Consider the following 22,284-nt stretch of genomic DNA (forward strand, 5'->3'; position numbering starts at 1 on the left):
GGCCATTGGCAGACTGTTTGTGTGGAGGGAGAGTAACCAAACTGGCTGCGAAGGAGACTAAATACAGGTTTGACGATCACGTGACAAATCGAATCTGTGACGTCAATATTGATATCGATATCAATTTAAGGCTGTTCTAGTTAAATTACATACCCATTGGCATTTTGGCTGTTCCATTTAATTTACATACTCCCTCTGAAATAATGGCCCCAAAATAGCTGTTCCATTTAATTTACATACTCACTCTGAGAAATCTACATTTCCCTGTGCACTTAGTCCATGAATTGATCCTGATTTGCATTGTCGTATAGAGTTATTTTTTGTACACAACAGGGTTGTTACTATTATTGTTTAACTAAATGAAGCATACTTTTGCTTTTATCTTTCTTTGTCCTTTATTAATTATAAATTAGGTTATTTAATTAATATAATTCTTTGTTTCAGCGACCCTGGGGTAAACAGACAAGCAAAAACATGGTCAAAATCCTTCAATTTCTGTGAAAATTGAACAAAAAGTACCCTGGGGCCCAAATCCCTACATTTTATATCCCCCTGTGTTATAGACAAATGTTATACGTCACATTTAAAATCATTTAAAATGACTTATAAATTGCCTTATGCTATAATGGGGTCGTTACATTTATATTGTGTGAACTTTGTTTTTAAATGCTTTTGGCTTCCAAGTTATCGGAGCTGGTGAGGTGTATTGGGGTGTAACTTGGCAGGGTGGTGGTAAGTGGTTGCCCTAAGACTTGATGCAATTTTGGGCGCAAAATATGCAAATTAGGTAGCTAATTTGCATATTTAACTTAAAAATTGTTTGTTTGTTTGTTTGTTTTGGGTTGTGTTTTTTTTTTTTGCCATTTCGAAGAACTGGTGAGGCGTATAGATGAGGTGACCTCAATGTTTATCAACCAAGGCAAGGGACTGGTATATCTTTATGCTTTAATGAGCCCCATGCAACCACTACACCGTTTAATAGTCTTATTGTGATGTGGCGGGAGTTTTAAAAACACGAGCCCTGAACAAAATATGATGCGCGCGCATACTACCAGGCAAAAAACAATAGAAATACTATTGCGAATACTGTCAGGCATTGACGTCCGAAGTCACATCATCTATAGGGATGTAACTTGATGAGGTTGTGGTAAGCGGCAGTCGTAAGATCCGATGCGATTTTTGTCGCAAGATATGCAAATTAGTTATCACATTTGTCTATTCTTTTATTTGTAGAAATGCTTTTGGCCATTTTTCGGAACTGGTGAGTGAGGCATATAGAAATGTCATTTGGTGGGGTGATAGTTAAGAGCAGTCTTAAAATCAGACTTTTGTCGCAAAATATGCAAATCAGCCACCTCATTTCCTTTTTTTCTATTAAAAAACCTCGCTTTTTGCCATTTTTCAAAACTGGTAGCTGGGATATATAGATGTAACTTGGTAGGGTGGTGGTAAAGGGGCAGTCTTAAGATCCCACGTGATTTTTGTCGCAAAATATTCAAATTAGCCACCTCATTTGCATATTTGTTTATTTTAAAAAGGCTTTTTGCCATTTTTGGAACTGGTGAGGCGTATAGAGATTTAACTTGGTGGGCTGGTGGTAAGGGGCCGTCTTAAGATCCCATGTGATTTTTGTCGCAAAATATGCAACTTAGTTACCTCATTTGCATATTTTTTATTTTCAGCTAGAATAGAAGGCTGACGCTGCACCAAAAAAAACGTATGTAAGTGTATGATTATAATTATAATAATATTCACTAAATGTTCCTGTCAGTGCTGCAGTGCAAAACTTCTCATGCAATTCCATCTTTAACAATACATTCAAATAGTAATTTCATTGTAAATTGGAACTGACACCAATGTTTTTCAGGAATATCTTGTTTCCACTATGTATACGTATTGGCCAATTGGTGGTTTTTTTTGCACACGGTATAATAAGCAATTTTACACATAATTTTATCTTGGATCAAGCCTCTTCCATGGTAATTTCGCAGAAGAGAAGTAATTCATTGGTAGAGCACCAGCGCAATCACCTTCAGAGACTTATTTCACCCTCCATTATAATGCCCGAGCTCTTTGAAGGTGTCTTGGGAAGTATTATTTTCTTGAGCTGCATATCTCTTTGTCTTGGGTAGGCATCAATCGATTCTCTGAGGTCTCTGGACTTAGGACCAGTCTCTGGTGGGTTAAACCGGTTTTATGGGCCCAACCGTCCAATATAACCAAGTAGATATATATACAATCTAAGTATTTTTTTAATTTTATTCAAATTTCATTTTTAATCATGACATTAAATGCAATCTTTAATTGAAAAATATATCCTCATACTTAATAAAATAATATTTTATGATGTGGTAACGAAACGTTAAAATTTTCAATATGTTCAAACAATTTATACAAATTTAATAATTTAAAAATTAATTAATATTTTAATATCAAAGTGGGCATTAAATATGAAAGCTTATGTATTGCACCTGGAATCGAAAATTACCATAATAGTGCTTCATAATAATGAAACGTTTAGCTTTTTCTTATGGTTAACCAATTATTCATTAAATAGTCCCTTGTCTGAGGCCGATCCCGTGTGCGTGAGAGGTCCCCTAAGTTGTTCTTCACAGTTATATAGTAGACAATGATACTTCATATACGCTGGCGAAGTTACGTAACTAATCGGATTAATTACCATAGCAATAGGTGAAAACAATTTTGAACATATCGCGCTGCACTACAAGCAGGTAAAACTCATCACCTGTGTATGTATGCAACCATAGATTGAATACAATACTGGTCTTTTCAAAGATACTAATCTTACAGGTACAAGTGATCAGCATGATATGGTTCACAACACTCCACGCTATACATAAATTTTCCCAGTCACATTTCCCCAATATGAAACTTTAAAAAAAAAAAGGAAAATTAAATTTGGCGGAGGCGGGTTTCGAACCTACGGCGCGGCGCAGCGCTTTGGATACTCTATGTATGAGCCTAGCGCCTTAGACCACTCGGCCACTTGTCTTGCTGGAATCCATTTGAAACTTATTTGAAGATGTAATCGCAACTTCAACATAGGCCTACCACGTGACAGGCAAAGGCAGAAAACGTACCATATTGTGGAATTTTATTTGCCTAAAAACATTAATGTGTATTAATAGCGCTCAATTGTTGTTTCCTGCGTGTTCTATATACAAAAAAATCCATCAATAAACATAAAAATGGGCTCTATATGGACAATACATTATATCGATTTTTACACGTGCTCGTGTGTCAGTACATTTCCATGGTCAGTAAAATACTATAGAGGATCCTACCATTTTCTTGTATACACGTTCGATGTTTTTACCAAGTATGTAAAAAATCGACATTAGACCCCAAATGTTTTTTCAGGAAATAAAAGATTAGATTACCGTAAAAACGAAACAGTAATCTTTGGTGGGGTCTAATCTAATTTTTACATAGAATTTTCAACGTTTTTCCTATCCTTATTCTTGCTCAATTAAAAAAAATATTTTGGCGTATATAAAATTGAAATAAAATTCTCTGCCTCTTAAACCACATCAAATGTGCCACAACTGGGTATCGCGAATCGTTATATGATGTGCAGTTAATACTCATATTTTCTTTTATACAGAGGATGCTTCAGTTTTGACAGGAAAAATATTTTCTTGAAACCCCTCTCACTCGGTTATTTTAAAAAGGTAACCACGCTTCCCTAGAATGTGCAATAAATTAGCATTAAAATTTTTCTTATTTTAACAGCATTCTAGAAACTCTTGCAGTATGGCGAAATGTGGTGTAGATATGGTTCAAAGCTGATATTCAAAAATTGTTTTCACCTATTGCTATGGTAGTTAATTCGATTATTACCTAACTTCGCCAGCGTATAAAAAAGTGAGGTTTGGCTTCCAAATCCCATTGAATTACGTGTTAAGGATTAAAGATAAGCTCTACTGAATGCAAACTGAGCCTGGTTCCAACTATTTATTAATGGCCTACGAACAGGAAGGAACTATGACTCAATAAATACTATAACGGGGGCCCTTTTCAAAATGGCTGCCAAATTCGATTAAATTACGTGTTAAGGCTTAAAACAAGTACAGTATACGCAATATTATCGCTGCCAAGATGTAGAAGACTATCATACGGGTGGGCTCCTTTGTTCACTAAAAAGCTAAAACAAGCTTAGATGGGCTAGTTATGCAAAGGTTTTATATTGGGATTCTGGTAGTATAACTAATTTATTTCTACGAATTTTGACGTTTGGTTGCTAAAACGACCCACTTATTTTGGTTTTTAATTTGAAATGCTACGACCCGTTTATTTTTGGTTTTTGATTTGAAATGTTACGAGCCGCCTTTTTTGGTTTTTAATTGGAAATACTAAAACGACCCGCTTATTTTTAGGTTTTGCACCTTTGGCATGCTTGATTGTTTAAATAAGTGTGGGTCTAACAATGTTGATGTTCAAATTAGCAGCATGGAAGCAAGACAGCCATCAAGACCGCATTGATAGAGGTAGGGCCGGCTTCTAGGCCGTTGTCTGAGGCCGATTCCGTATGCGTGAGAGGTCTCCTAAATTACTCGGGACAGTTACGTAGTAGACCACTACACCACATTTCGCCATACTACATTTTAGAAACGCTTGCTGTTAGCAAATTGTAATTGTAATTATTGCACAGGTCACGGCAGCCCTGTGACCTTTCCGGATTTTTTCAAATAAATATTTTCTGTGTAAAAACTGTACCATCAGATAGGAATATATGAAAATTTACTGTAGGCTTGATAACAACTTGCGTCAAAATTGATCTAGTATAGAAGGTAGAGAATTTATTTCAATCTTATATACGCCATTGTGTTCTTAGGAGTTCCGTGAAAATAAATTCTGTAAAAACGGTAGATTTTTTATGTAAATTTTACATTAGACCCCACAAAAGATTAACGCTTTGTTGTTATGATAATCTAATCTTTTGATTTCGTAAATAAAATTAGGGGTCTAATGTGGATTTTGAATGCAAACTGGAACAATCCAATGCCTTATGAGAAAGGTTTTTAACCCAAGTCAACACATACATAAATGACAGCCATTGAAAAAAATTCACTGACTATCCAGGATTTGAACCTGGTACCTTCGGATCACCGCACCGATGCTCTACCAACTGAGCTAGTCAGATGGAGAAGAGCAGTGATGTTATTATCTAAAGGCCTTCAGTTCAATACCCGCCCTCTATCATCTTCTCATCCAAGAAGATTTACTTCAAAATGGAGTTCGGATGCAGTTCGTAATACAACTTCCGCCCACTTGCGGGAAACCACAGCAGGGCACGTGGCCGAAATCAAAATCAATATTATGTATTGTGTATGTATCATAGGCCGCTCGTATTAATTGTCTCTATGCGCTTGAGAATTCAACAATATAAATAATGGTAGCTCTATTATGATACACATTAATGTTTTAAGCAGATAAAATTCCAAAATATGATACGTTTTGTCTTTGCTTGTCACATGATATGTTGATGATGTTGCGATTTATTAATATGTTTAAATTTTCACGATGACATCAACAAGTCTTCGTAGGCGAGCGGTCTAAGAATGGTCTCATTGTTTAATGTAAGCGTGCAAAATTTGCTAATAATAAGGTACATTTGCTGAAAAAGGGCCTTCCGTGTTGCAAGTTTAGCCTGCAAGTGCCAGAGTGTTCAAGGTTCAGCTTCAGCTTGTTGGGTTACACAAAGTCTACCCAAACTTTTTATATCAAGTCTCATGGTCTACCACACCACTCTTGTTATTAGACATAAATTTTCACTTGTTCTGATATTTATCTCCATTGGTTTGTACATGGAATGTTCAAGAAATTCAATGGAAAATGCTCGTAAACATTATGTAAACCACTAGACTGATCATGATTGCCACAGGGTGAAGTGGTGGCCCTATTACAGTAACCAATGACACAGGGTGAAGTGGTGGCCCTATTACAGTAACCAATGACACAGGGTGAAGTGGTGGCCCTATTACAGTAACCAATGACACAGGGTGAAGTGGTGGCCCTGTTACAGTAACCAATGACACAGGGTGAAGTGGTGGCCCTGTTACAGTAACAAATGACACAGGGTGAAGTGGTGGCCCTATTACAGTAACCAATGACACAGGGTGAAGTGGTGGCCCTATTACAGTAACCAATGACACAGGGTGAAGTGGTGGCCCTGTTACAGTAACAAATGACACAGGGTGAAGTGGTGCCCCTATTACAGTAACCAATGACACAGGGTGAAGTGGTGGCCCTATTACAGTAACCAATGACACAGGGTGAAGTGGTGGCCCTATTACAGTAACCAATGACACAGGATGAAGTGGTGGCCCTATTACAGTAACCAATGACACAGGATGAAGTGGTGGCCCTATTACAGTAACCAATCACACAGGGTGAAGTGGTGGCCCTATTACAGTAACCAATCACACAGGATGAAGTAGTGGCCCTATTACAGTAACCAATGACACAGGATGAAGTGGTGGCCCTATTACAGTAACCAATGACACAGGATGAAGGGGTGGCCCTATTACAGTAACCAATGACACAGGATGAAGGGGTGGCCCTATTACAGTAACCAATGACACAGGGTGAAGTGGTGGCCCTATTACAGTAACCAATGACACAGGATGAAGTGGTGGCCCTATTACAGTAACCAATGACACAGGGTGAAGTGGTGGCCCTATTACAGTAACCAATCACACAGGGTGAAGTGGTGGCCCTATTACAGTAACAAATGACACAGGATGAAGTGGTGGCCCTATTACAGTAACCAATGACACAGGATGACGTGGTGGCCCTATTACAGTAACCAATGACACAGGGTGAAGTGGTGGCCCTATTACAGTAACCAATGACACAGGATGAAGTGGTGGCCCTATTACAGTAACCAATGACACAGGGTGAAGTGGTGGCCCTATTACAGTAACCAATGACACAGGATGAAGTGGTGGCCCTATTACAGTAACCAATGACACAGGATGACGTGGTGGCCCTATTACAGTAACCAATGACACAGGGTGAAGTGGTGGCCCTATTACAGTAACCAATGACACAGGATGAAGTGGTGGCCCTATTACAGTGACCAATGACACAGGATGAAGTGGTGGCCCTATTACAGTAACCAATGACATCGGATAAAGTGGTGGCCCTATTACAGTAACCAATGACACAGGATGAAGTGGTGGCCCTATTACAGTAACCAATGACACAGGGTGAAGTGGTGGCCCTATTACAGTAACCAATGACACAGGATGAAGTGGTGGCCCTATTACAGTAACCAATGACACAGGATGAAGTGGTGGCCCTATTACAGTGACCAATGACACAGGATGAAGTGGTGGCCCTATTACAGTAACCAATGACATCGGATAAAGTGGTGGCCCTAATACAGTAACCAATGACATAGGATGAAGTGGTGGCCCTATTACAGTAACCAATGACACAGGATGGAGTGGTAGCCCTATTACAGTAACCAATGACATAGGATAAAGTGGTGGCCCTATTACAGTAACCAATGACACAGGATGAAGTGGTGGCCCTATTACAGTAACCAATGACACAGGGTGAAGTGGTGGCCCTATTACAGTAACCAATGACACAGGATGAAGTGGTGGCCCTATTACAGTAACCAATGACACAGGATGAAGTGGTGGCCCTATTACAGTAACCAATGACACAGGGTGAAGTGGTGGCCCTATTACAGTAACCAATGACACAGGATGAGGTGGTGGCCCTATTACAGTGACCAATGACACAGGATGAAGTGTGGCCCTATTACAGTAACCAATGACATCGGATAAAGTGGTGGCCCTATTACAGTAACCAATGACACAGGATGAAGTGGTGGCCCTATTACAGTAACCAATGACACAGGGTGAAGTGGTGGCCCTATTACAGTAACCAATGACACAGGATGAAGTGGTGGCCCTATTACAGTAACCAATGACACAGGATGGAGTAGTGGCCCTATTACAGTAACCAATGACACAGGGTGAAGTGGTGGCCCTATTACAGTGACCAATGACACAGGATGAAGTGGTGGCCCTATTACAGTAACCAATGACATCGGATAAAGTGGTGGCCCTAATACAGTAACCAATGACATAGGATGAAGTGGTGGCCCTATTACAGTAACCAATGACACAGGATGGAGTGGTAGCCCTAATACAGTAACCAATGACACAGAATGAAGTGGTGGCCCTAATACAGTAACCAATGACACAGGATGAAGTGGTGGCCCTATTACAGTAACCAATGACACAGGGTGAAGTGGTGGCCCTATTACAGTAACCAATGACATAGGATGACGTGGTGGCCCTATTACAGTAACCAATGACACAGGATGAAGTGGTGGCCCTATTACAGTAACCAATGACACAGGATGAAGTGGTGGCCCTATTACAGTAACCAATGACATCGGATAAAGTGGTGGCCCTATTACAGTAACCAATGACACAGGATGAAGTGGTGGCCCTATTACAGTAACCAATGACACAGGGTGAAGTGGTGGCCCTATTACACTGGGACCAATGACACAGGATGAAGTGGTGGCCCTATTACAGTAACCAATGACACAGGATGAAGTGGTGGCCCTATTACAGTAACCAATGACACAGGATGAAGTGGTGGCCCTATTACAGTGACCAATGACACAGGATGAAGTGGTGGCCCTATTACAGTAACCAATGACATCGGATAAAGTGGTGGCCCTAATACAGTAACCAATGACATAGGATGAAGTGGTGGCCCTATTACAGTAACCAATGACACAGGATGGAGTGGTAGCCCTATTACAGTAACCAATGACATAGGATAAAGTGGTGGCCCTATTACAGTAACCAATGACACAGGATGAAGTGGTGGCCCTATTACAGTAACCAATGACACAGGGTGAAGTGGTGGCCCTATTACAGTAACCAATGACACAGGATGAAGTGGTGGCCCTATTACAGTAACCAATGACACAGGATGAAGTGGTGGCCCTATTACAGTAACCAATGACACAGGGTGAAGTGGTGGCCCTATTACAGTAACCAATGACACAGGATGAGGTGGTGGCCCTATTACAGTGACCAATGACACAGGATGAAGTGGTGGCCCTATTACAGTAACCAATGACATCGGATAAAGTGGTGGCCCTATTACAGTAACCAATGACACAGGATGAAGTGGTGGCCCTATTACAGTAACCAATGACACAGGGTGAAGTGGTGGCCCTATTACAGTAACCAATGACACAGGATGAAGTGGTGGCCCTATTACAGTAACCAATGACACAGGATGGAGTAGTGGCCCTATTACAGTAACCAATGACACAGGGTGAAGTGGTGGCCCTATTACAGTGACCAATGACACAGGATGAAGTGGTGGCCCTATTACAGTAACCAATGACATCGGATAAAGTGGTGGCCCTAATACAGTAACCAATGACATAGGATGAAGAGGTGGCCCTATTACAGTAACCAATGACACAGGATGGAGTGGTAGCCCTAATACAGTAACCAATGACACAGGATGAAGTGGTGGCCCTAATACAGTAACCAATGACACAGGATGAAGTGGTGGCCATATTACAGTAACCAATGACACAGGGTGAAGTGGTGGCCCTATTACAGTAACCAATGACACAGGATGAAGTGGTGGCCCTTTTACAGTAACCAATGACACAGGATGAAGTGGTGGCCCTATTACAGTAACCAATGACACAGGATGAAGTGGTGGCCCTATTACAGTAACCAATGACACTGGATGGAGTAGTGGCCCTATTACAGTAACCAATGACACAGGATGAAGTGGTGGCCCTATTACAGTAACCAATGACATAGGATAAAGTGGTGGCCCTATTACAGTAACCAATGACACAGGATGAAGTGGTGGCCCTATTACAGTAACCAATGACACAGGGTGAAGTGGTGGCCCTATTACAGTAACCAATGACACAGGATGAAGTGGTGGCCCTATTACAGTAACCAATGACACAGGATGAAGTGGTGGCCCTATTACAGTAACCAATGACACAGGATGGAGTAGTGGCCCTATTACAGTAACCAATGACACAGGATGAAGTGGTGGCCCTATTACAGTAACCAATGACACAGGATGGAGTAGTGGCCCTATTACAGTAACCAATGACACAGGATGAAGTGGTGGCCCTATTTATACAGTAACCAATGACACAGGATGAAGTGGTGGCCCTATTACAGTAACCAATGACACAGGATGAAGTGGTGGCCCTATTACAGTAACCAATGACACAGGATGAAGTGGTGGCCCTATTACAGTAACCAATGACACAGGATGAAGTGGTGGCCCTATTACAGTAACCAATGACACAGGATGAAGTGGTGGCCCTATTACAGTAACCAATAACACAGGATGGAGTAGTGGCCCTATTACAGTAACCAATGACACAGGATGTAGTGGTGGCCCTATTACAGTAACCAATGACACAGGATGAAGTGGTGGCTCTATTACAGTAACCAATGACACAGGATGAAGTGATGGCCCTATTACTGTAACCAATGACATAGGATGAAGTGGTGGCCCTATTACAGTAACCAATGACACAGGATGGAGTGGTGGCCCTATTACAGTAACCAATGACACAGGATGAAGTGGTGGCCCTATTACAGTAACCAATGACACAGGATGAAGTGGTGGCCCTATTACAGTAACAAATGACACAGGATGAAGTGGTGGCCCTATTACAGTAACCAATGACACAGGATGAAGTGGTGGCCCTATTACAGTAACCAATGACACAGGATGGAGTAGTGGCCCTATTACAGTAACCAATGACACAGGATGAAGTGGTGGCCCTATTACAGTAACCAATGACACAGGATGAAGGGGTGGCCCTATTACAGTAACCAATGACACAGGGTGAAGTGGTGGCCCTATTACAGTAACCAATGACACAGGGTGAAGTGGTGGCCCTGTTACAGTAACAAATGACACAGGGTGAAGTGGTGGCCCTATTACAGTAAGCAATGACACAGGATGAAGTGGTGGAACTATTACAGTAACCAATGACAGGATGAAGTGGTGGCCCTATTACAGTAACCAATGACACAGGATGGAGTAGTGGCCCTATTACAGTAACCAATGACACAGGATGAAGTGGTGGCCCTATTACAGTAACCAATGACACAGGATGAAGGGGTGGCCCTATTACAGTAACCAATGACACAGGGTGAAGTGGTGGCGCTATTACAGTAACCAATCACACAGGGTGAAGTGGTGGCCCTATTACAGTAACCAATGACACAGGATGAAGTGGTGGCCCTATTACAGTAACCAATGACACAGGATGAAGTGGTGGCCCTATTACAGTAACCAATGACACAGGGTGAAGTGGTGGCCCTATTACAGTAACCAATGACACAGGATGAAGTGGTGGCCCTATTACAGTAACCAATGACACAGGGTGAAGTGGTGGCCCTATTACAGTAACCAATGACACAGGATGAAGTGGTGGCCCTATTACAGTAACCAATGACACAGGATGAAGTGTTGGCGCTATTACAGTAACAAATGACACAGGATGAAGTGGTGGCCCTATTACAGTAACCAATGACACAGGATGAAGTGGTGGCCCTATTACAGTAACCAATGACACAGGATGAAGGGGTGGCCCTATTACAGTAACCAATGACACAGGGTGAAGTGGTGGCCCTATTACAGTAACCAATGACACAGGATGAAGTGGTGGCCCTATTACAGTAACAAATGACACAGGATGAAGTGGTGGCCCTATTACAGTAACCAATGACACAGGGTGAAGTGGTGGCCCTATTACAGTAACCAATGACACAGGATGAAGTGGTGGCCCTATTACAGTAACCAATGACACAGGAAGAAGTGGTGGCCCTATTACAGTAACCAATGACACAGGAGGAAGTAGTGGCCCTATTACAGTAACCAATGACACAGGATGACGTGGTGGCCCTATTACAGTAACCAATGACACAGGATGAAGTGGTGGCCCTATTACAGTAACCAATGACACAGGGTGAAGTGGTGGCCCTATTACAGTAACCAATCACACAGGATGAAGTAGTGGCCCTATTACAGTAACCAATGACACAGGATGAAGTGGTGGCCCTATTACAGTAACCAATCACACAGGGTGAAGTGGTGGCCCTATTACAGTAACCAATAACACAGGATAAAGTGTTGGCGCTATTACAGTAACCAATGACACAGGATGAAGTGGTGGCCCTATTACAGTAACCAATGACATCGGATAAAGTGGTGGCCCTATTACAGTAACCAATGACACAGGGTGAAGTGGTGGCCCTATTACAGCAACCAATGACACAGGATGAAGTGTTGGCGCTATTACAGTAACCAATGACACAGGATGAAGTAGTGGCCCTATTACAGTAACCAATGACACAGGAGGAAGTAGTGGCCCTATTACAGTAACAAATGACACAGGATGACGTGGTGGCCCTATTACAGTAACCAATGACACAGGATGAAGTGGTGGCCCTATTACAGTAACCAATGACACAGGGTGAAGTGGTGGCCCTATTACAGTAACCAATCACACAGGATGAAGTAGTGGCCCTATTACAGTAACCAATGACACAGGATGAAGTGGTGGCGCTATTACAGTAACCAATCACACAGGGTGAAGTGGTGGCCTTATTACAGTAACCAATGACACAGGGTGAAGTGGTGGCCCTATTACAGTAACCAATGACACAGGGTGAAGTGGTGGCCCTATTACAGCAACCAATGACACAGGATGAAGTGTTGGCGCTATTACAGTAACCAATCACACAGGATGAAGTAGTGGCCCTATTACAGTAACCAATGACACAGGATGAAGTGGTGGCCCTATTACAGTAACAAATGACACAGGATGAAGTGTTGGCGCTATTACAGTAACCAATGACACAGGGTGAAGTGGTGGCCCTGTTACAGTAACAAATGACACAGGATGAAGTGGTGGCCCTATTACAGTAACCAATGACACAGGATGAAGGGGTGGCCCTATTACAGTAACCAATGACACAGGGTGAGGTGGTGGCCCTATTACAGTAACCAATGACACAGGATGAAGTGGTGGCCCTATTACAGTAACAAATGACACAGGATGAAGTGGTGGCCCTATTACAGTAACCAATGACACAGGGTGAAGTGGTGGCCCTATTACAGTAACCAATGACACAGGATGAAGTGGTGGCCCTATTACAGTAACCAATGACACAGGATGAAGTGTTGGCGCTATTACAGTAACAAATGACACAGGATGAAGTGGTGGCCCTATTACAGTAACCAATGACACAGGAAGAAGTAGTGGCCCTATTACAGTAACAAATGACACAGGGTGAAGTGGTGGCCCTGTTACAGTAACAAATGACACAGGGTGAAGTGGTGGCCCTATTACAGTAACCAATGACACAGGGTGAAGTGGTGGCCCTATTACAGTAACCAATCACACAGGATGAAGTAGTGGCCCTATTACAGTAACCAATGACACAGGATGAAGTGGTGGCGCTATTACAGTAACCAATCACACAGGGTGAAGTGGTGGCCCTATTACAGTAACCAATGACACAGGGTGAAGTGGTGGCCCTATTACAGCAACCAATGACACAGGATGAAGTGTTGGCGCTATTACAGTAACCAATCACACAGGATGAAGTAGTGGCCCTATTACAGTAACCAATGACACAGGATGAAGTGGTGGCCCTATTACAGTAACAAATGACACAGGATGAAGTGTTGGCGCTATTACAGTAACCAATGACACAGGGTGAAGTGGTGGCCCTGTTACAGTAACAAATGACACAGGATGAAGTGGTGGCCCTATTACAGTAACCAATGACACAGGATGAAGGGGTGGCCCTATTACAGTAACCAATGACACAGGGTGAGGTGGTGGCCCTATTACAGTAACCAATGACACAGGATGAAGTGGTGGCCCTATTACAGTAACAAATGACACAGGATGAAGTGGTGGCCCTATTACAGTAACCAATGACACAGGGTGAAGTGGTGGCCCTATTACAGTAACCAATGACACAGGATGAAGTGGTGGCCCTATTACAGTAACCAATGACACAGGATGAAGTGTTGGCGCTATTACAGTAACAAATGACACAGGATGAAGTGGTGGCCCTATTACAGTAACCAATGACACAGGAAGAAGTAGTGGCCCTATTACAGTAACAAATGACACAGGATGAGGTGGTGGCCCTATTACAGTAACCAATGACACAGGATGAAGTGGTGGCCCTATTACAGTAACAAATGACACAGGATGAAGTGGTGGCCCTATTACAGTAACCAATGACACAGGAAGAATTGGTGGCCCTATTACAGTAACCAATGACACAGGGTGAAGAGGTGGCCCTATTACAGTAACCGATGACACAGGAAGAAGTGGTGGCCCTATTACAGTAACCAATGACACAGGATGAAGTGGTGGCCCTATTACAGTAACCAATGACACAGGAAGAAGTAGTGGCCCTATTACAGTAACAAATGACACAGGGTGAAGTGGTGGCCCTGTTACAGTAACAAATGACACAGGGTGAAGTGGTGGCCCTATTACAGTAAGCAATGACACAGGATGAAGTGGTGGAACTATTACAGTAACCAATGACAGGATGAAGTGGTGGCCCTATTACAGTAACCAATGACACAGGATGGAGTAGTGGCCCTATTACAGTAACCAATGACACAGGATGAAGTGGTGGCCCTATTACAGTAACCAATGACACAGGATGAAGGGGTGGCCCTATTACAGTAACCAATGACACAGGGTGAAGTGGTGGCGCTATTACAGTAACCAATCACACAGGGTGAAGTGGTGGCCCTATTACAGTAACCAATGACACAGGATGAAGTGGTGGCCCTATTACAGTAACCAATGACACAGGATGAAGTGGTGGCCCTATTACAGTAACCAATGACACAGGGTGAAGTGGTGGCCCTATTACAGTAACCAATGACACAGGATGAAGTGGTGGCCCTATTACAGTAACCAATGACACAGGGTGAAGTGGTGGCCCTATTACAGTAACCAATGACACAGGATGAAGTGGTGGCCCTATTACAGTAACCAATGACACAGGATGAAGTGTTGGCGCTATTACAGTAACAAATGACACAGGATGAAGTGGTGGCCCTATTACAGTAACCAATGACACAGGATGAAGTGGTGGCCCTATTACAGTAACCAATGACACAGGATGAAGGGGTGGCCCTATTACAGTAACCAATGACACAGGGTGAAGTGGTGGCCCTATTACACAGTAACCAATGGGATGAAGTGGTGGCCCTATTACAGTAACAAATGACACAGGATGAAGTGGTGGCACTATTACAGTAACCAATGACACAGGGTGAAGTGGTGGCCCTATTACAGTAACCAATGACACAGGATGAAGTGGTGGCCCTATTACAGTAACCAATGACACATGAAGAAGTGGTGGCCCTATTACAGTAACCAATGACACAGGAGGAAGTAGTGGCCCTATTACAGTAACCAATGACACAGGATGACGTGGTGGCCCTATTACAGTAACCAATGACACAGGATGAAGTGGTGGCCCTATTACAGTAACCAATGACACAGGGTGAAGTGGTGGCCCTATTACAGTAACCAATCACACAGGATGAAGTAGTGGCCCTATTACAGTAACCAATGACACAGGATGAAGTGGTGGCCCTATTACAGCAACCAATGACACAGGATGAAGTGTTGGCGCTATTACAGTAACCAATGACACAGGATGAAGTAGTGGCCCTATTACAGTAACCAATGACACAGGAGGAAGTAGTGGCCCTATTACAGTAACAAATGACACAGGATGACGTGGTGGCCCTATTACAGTAACCAATGACACAGGATGAAGTGGTGGCCCTATTACAGTAACCAATGACACAGGGTGAAGTGGTGGCCCTATTACAGTAACCAATCACACAGGATGAAGTAGTGGCCCTATTACAGTAACCAATGACACAGGGTGAAGTGGTGGCCCTATTACAGTAACCAATGACACAGGGTGAAGTGGTGGCCCTATTACAGTAACCAATCACACAGGATGAAGTAGTGGCCCTATTACAGTAACCAATGACACAGGATGAAGTGGTGGCGCTATTACAGTAACCAATCACACAGGGTGAAGTGGTGGCCCTATTACAGTAACCAATGACACAGGGTGAAGTGGTGGCCCTATTACAGCAACCAATGACACAGGATGAAGTGTTGGCGCTATTACAGTAACCAATCACACAGGATGAAGTAGTGGCCCTATTACAGTAACCAATGACACAGGATGAAGTGGTGGCCCTATTACAGTAACAAATGACACAGGATGAAGTGTTGGCGCTATTACAGTAACCAATGACACAGGGTGAAGTGGTGGCCCTGTTACAGTAACAAATGACACAGGATGAAGTGGTGGCCCTATTACAGTAACCAATGACACAGGATGAAGGGGTGGCCATATTACAGTAACCAATGACACAGGGTGAGGTGGTGGCCCTATTACAGTAACCAATGACACAGGATGAAGTGGTGGCCCTATTACAGTAACAAATGACACAGGATGAAGTGGTGGCCCTATTACAGTAACCAATGACACAGGGTGAAGTGGTGGCCCTATTACAGTAACCAATGACACAGGATGAAGTGGTGGCCCTATTACAGTAACCAATGACACAGGATGAAGTGTTGGCGCTATTACAGTAACAAATGACACAGGATGAAGTGGTGGCCCTATTACAGTAACCAATGACACAGGAAGAAGTAGTGGCCCTATTACAGTAACAAATGACACAGGATGAGGTGGTGGCCCTATTACAGTAACCAATGACACAGGATGAAGTGGTGGCCCTATTACAGTAACAAATGACACAGGATGAAGTGGTGGCCCTATTACAGTAACCAATGACACAGGAAGAAGTGGTGGCCCTATTACAGTAACCAATGACACAGGGTGAAGAGGTGGCCCTATTACAGTAACCGATGACACAGGAAGAAGTGGTGGCCCTATTACAGTAACCAATGACACAGGATGAAGTGGTGGCCCTATTACAGTAACCAATGACACAGGAAGAAGTAGTGGCCCTATTACAGTAACAAATGACACAGGGTGAAGTGGTGGCCCTATTACAGTAAGCAATGACACAGGATGAAGTGGTGGAACTATTACAGTAACCAATGACAGGATGAAGTGGTGGCCCTATTACAGTAACCAATGACACAGGATGGAGTAGTGGCCCTATTACAGTAACCAATGACACAGGATGAAGTGGTGGCCCTATTACAGTAACCAATGACACAGGATGAAGGGGTGGCCCTATTACAGTAACCAATGACACAGGGTGAAGTGGTGGCGCTATTACAGTAACCAATCACACAGGGTGAAGTGGTGGCCCTATTACAGTAACCAATGACACAGGATGAAGTGGTGGCCCTATTACAGTAACCAATGACACAGGATGAAGTGGTGGCCCTATTACAGTAACCAATGACACAGGGTGAAGTGGTGGCCCTATTACAGTAACCAATGACACAGGATGAAGTGGTGGCCCTATTACAGTAACCAATGACACAGGGTGAAGTGGTGGCCCTATTACAGTAACCAATGACACAGGATGAAGTGGTGGCCCTATTACAGTAACCAATGACACAGGATGAAGTGTTGGCGCTATTACAGTAACAAATGACACAGGATGAAGTGGTGGCCCTATTACAGTAACCAATGACACAGGATGAAGTGGTGGCCCTATTACAGTAACCAATGACACAGGATGAAGGGGTGGCCCTATTACAGTAACCAATGACACAGGGTGAAGTGGTGGCCCTATTACAGTAACCAATGACACAGGATGAAGTGGTGGCCCTATTACAGTAACAAATGACACAGGATGAAGTGGTGGCACTATTACAGTAACCAATGACACAGGGTGAAGTGGTGGCCCTATTACAGTAACCAATGACACAGGATGAAGTGGTGGCCCTATTACAGTAACCAATGACACAGGAAGAAGTGGTGGCCCTATTACAGTAACCAATGACACAGGAGGAAGTAGTGGCCCTATTACAGTAACCAATGACACAGGATGACGTGGTGGCCCTATTACAGTAACCAATGACACAGGATGAAGTGGTGGCCCTATTACAGTAACCAATGACACAGGGTGAAGTGGTGGCCCTATTACAGTAACCAATCACACAGGATGAAGTAGTGGCCCTATTACAGTAACCAATGACACAGGATGAAGTGGTGGCCCTATTACAGTAACCAATCACACAGGGTGAAGTGGTGGCCCTATTACAGTAACCAATAACACAGGATGAAGTCATGGCGCTATTACAGTAACCAATGACACATGATGAAGTGGTGGCCCTATTACAGTAACCAATGACATCGGATAAAGTGGTGGCCCTATTACAGTAACCAATGACACAGGGTGAAGTGGTGGCCCTATTACAGCAACCAATGACACAGGATGAAGTGTTGGCGCTATTACAGTAACAAATGACACAGGATGAAGTGGTGGCCCTATTACAGTAACCAATGACACAGGATGAAGTGGTGGCCCTATTACAGTAACCAATGACACAGGATGAAGGGGTGGCCCTATTACAGTAACCAATGACACAGGGTGAAGTGGTGGCCCTATTACAGTAACCAATGACACAGGATGAAGTGGTGGCCCTATTACAGTAACAAATGACACAGGATGAAGTGGTGGCACTATTACAGTAACCAATGACACAGGGTGAAGTGGTGGCCCTATTACAGTAACCAATGACACAGGATGAAGTGGTGGCCCTATTACAGTAACCAATGACACAGGAAGAAGTGGTGGCCCTATTACAGTAACCAATGACACAGGAGGAAGTAGTGGCCCTATTACAGTAACCAATGACACAGGATGACGTGGTGGCCCTATTACAGTAACCAATGACACAGGATGAAGTGGTGGCCCTATTACAGTAACCAATGACACAGGGTGAAGTGGTGGCCCTATTACAGTAACCAATCACACAGGATGAAGTAGTGGCCCTATTACAGTAACCAATGACACAGGATGAAGTGGTGGCCCTATTACAGTAACCAATCACACAGGGTGAAGTGGTGGCCCTATTACAGTAACCAATAACACAGGATGAAGTCATGGCGCTATTACAGTAACCAATGACACATGATGAAGTGGTGGCCCTATTACAGTAACCAATGACATCGGATAAAGTGGTGGCCCTATTACAGTAACCAATGACACAGGGTGAAGTGGTGGCCCTATTACAGCAACCAATGACACAGGATGAAGTGTTGGCGCTATTACAGTAACCAATGACACAGGATGAAGTAGTGGCCCTATTACAGTAACCAATGACACAGGAGGAAGTAGTGGCCCTATTACAGTAACAAATGACACAGGATGACGTGGTGGCCCTATTACAGTAACCAATGACACAGGATGAAGTGGTGGCCCTATTACAGTAACCAATGACACAGGGTGAAGTGGTGGCCCTATTACAGTAACCAATCACACAGGATGAAGTAGTGGCCCTATTACAGTAACCAATGACACAGGATGAAGTGGTGGCGCTATTACAGTAACCAATCACACAGGGTGAAGTGGTGGCCCTATTACAGTAACCAATGACACAGGGTGAAGTGGTGGCCCTATTACAGTAACCAATGACACAGGGTGAAGTGGTGGCCCTATTACAGCAACCAATGACACAGGATGAAGTGTTGGCGCTATTACAGTAACCAATCACACAGGATGAAGTAGTGGCCCTATTACAGTAACCAATGACACAGGATGAAGTGGTGGCCCTATTACAGTAACAAATGACACAGGATGAAGTGTTGGCGCTATTACAGTAACCAATGACACAGGGTGAAGTGGTGGCCCTGTTACAGTAACAAATGACACAGGATGAAGTGGTGGTCCTATTACAGTAACCAATGACACAGGATGAAGGGGTGGCCCTATTACAGTAACCAATGACACAGGGTGAGGTGGTGGCCCTATTACAGTAACCAATGACACAGGATGAAGTGGTGGCCCTATTACAGTAACAAATGACACAGGATGAAGTGGTGGCCCTATTACAGTAACCAATGACACAGGGTGAAGTGGTGGCCCTATTACAGTAACCAATGACACAGGATGAAGTGGTGGCCCTATTACAGTAACCAATGACACAGGATGAAGTGTTGGCGCTATTACAGTAACAAATGACACAGGATGAAGTGGTGGCCCTATTACAGTAACCAATGACACAGGAAGAAGTAGTGGCCCTATTACAGTAACAAATGACACAGGATGAGGTGGTGGCCCTATTACAGTAACCAATGACACAGGATGAAGTGGTGGCCCTATTACAGTAACAAATGACACAGGATGAAGTGGTGGCCCTATTACAGTAACCAATGACACAGGAAGAAGTGGTGGCCCTATTACAGTAACCAATGACACAGGGTGAAGTGGTGGCCCTATTACAGTAACCGATGACACAGGAAGAAGTGGTGGCCCTATTACAGTAACCAATGACACAGGATGAAGTGGTGGCCCTATTACAGTAACCAATGACACAGGAAGAAGTAGTGGCCCTATTACAGTAACAAATGACACAGGATGAAGTGGTTTTTACAGTAACCAATGACCAAGATGTCCAAAGGTCTGTAGTACAAAGCTGTCTTTTTATCTAATGTTTAGACAATGTTTACTCAACATTGCTATCAAAAGACTGTGGATTCTGGATTCTAATCCGAGTATATTAATGGCATTGTATCATGATATGCCTACTGCGGACGAAGTTACATACCATAATTCTCCACTGACGCAGAGAACATCATTCACAAACTTTCACACTTCTCGGACCTAAAGATTATAAGGGATTAAACACTTGAATTATGTTGCATTCATACTTTGTAAAGCAGCAAGTCATACATGGTTTGGTCATGGTGAGGACGTTGCCATTTTTGACGACTTCTAACATTTGGAAAGCCCAAAATGAATCAATAAAATCGTGTATAAGATATTTGCGGGGATATTTGGGCGCACTTACAAAAAGACAATAAATGGCCACTTCTGGGTTGGGTATCTATAGATTCTATAGAATTTAAGTATGATATATTTTCGATGGTAATTGGTAATATATTTTCACTTTCAAAGTTTGTAGTTTTCATAAATTTGTGCAATTATTTCTGAATATTATAAAAAAGCACGAATAAGTCTATAAATGTAAGAGTATCGGGTCATTTTGAATGTTAATAAATGCGAAACGCCGGTGGTAGACACCAGCAATATCAGGGATTGCCGCGATTCTTGAAGTAGTTTTTATGAATAGACTACAATAGCGGATACAATAGAACTCTATTATGGGCAAATAAACCTCGTCGCATTGCTAAATTTCACTTCTTCTTTTTCATTAAACTTTCATTTAATACCAGCAGTGGATATAGGGCATTGATGAACTACCTGTTATACAAGGCATTGATGAACTACCTGTTATCAGCAGTAGATATAGGGCATTGATAAACTACCTGTTATCAGCAGTAGACATAGGGCATTGATGAACTACCTGTTATCAGCAGTAGATACGGGGCATTGATGAACTACCTGTTATCAGCAGTTATTCTGTAGATATAGAGCATTGATGAACTACCTGTTATCAGCAATACTATACAGGGCATTTATAAACTACCTGTTATCAGCAGTAGATATAGGGCATTGATGAACTACCTGTTATCAGCAGTATAGGGCATTGATGAACTACCTGATATCAGCAGTAGATATAGGGCATTGATGAACTACCTGTTATACAAGGCATGAACTACCTGTCATCAGCAGTAGATATAGGGCATTGATAAACTACCTGTTATCAGCAGTAGATACAGGGCATTGATGAACTACCTGTTATCAGCAGTAGATATAGGGCATTGATGAACTACCTGTTATCAGCAGTAGACAGGGCATTGATGAACTACCTGTTATCAGCAGTAGACATAGGGCATTGATGAACTACCTGTTATCAGCAGTAGACATAGGGCATTGATGAACTACCTGTTATCAGCAGTAGATATAGGGCATTGATGAACTACCTGTTATCAGCAGTAGACATAGGGCATTGATGAACTACCTGTTATCAGCAGTAGATATAGGGCATTGATGAACTACCTGTTATCAGCAGTAGATATAGGGCATTGATGAACTACCTGTTATCAGCAGTAGATATAGGGCATTGATGAACTACCTGTTATCAGAAGTAGACAT

This window comes from Amphiura filiformis, chromosome 14 (assembly GCF_039555335.1).
Source record: "Amphiura filiformis chromosome 14, Afil_fr2py, whole genome shotgun sequence".
Classification (NCBI taxonomy): domain Eukaryota; kingdom Metazoa; phylum Echinodermata; class Ophiuroidea; order Amphilepidida; family Amphiuridae; genus Amphiura; species Amphiura filiformis.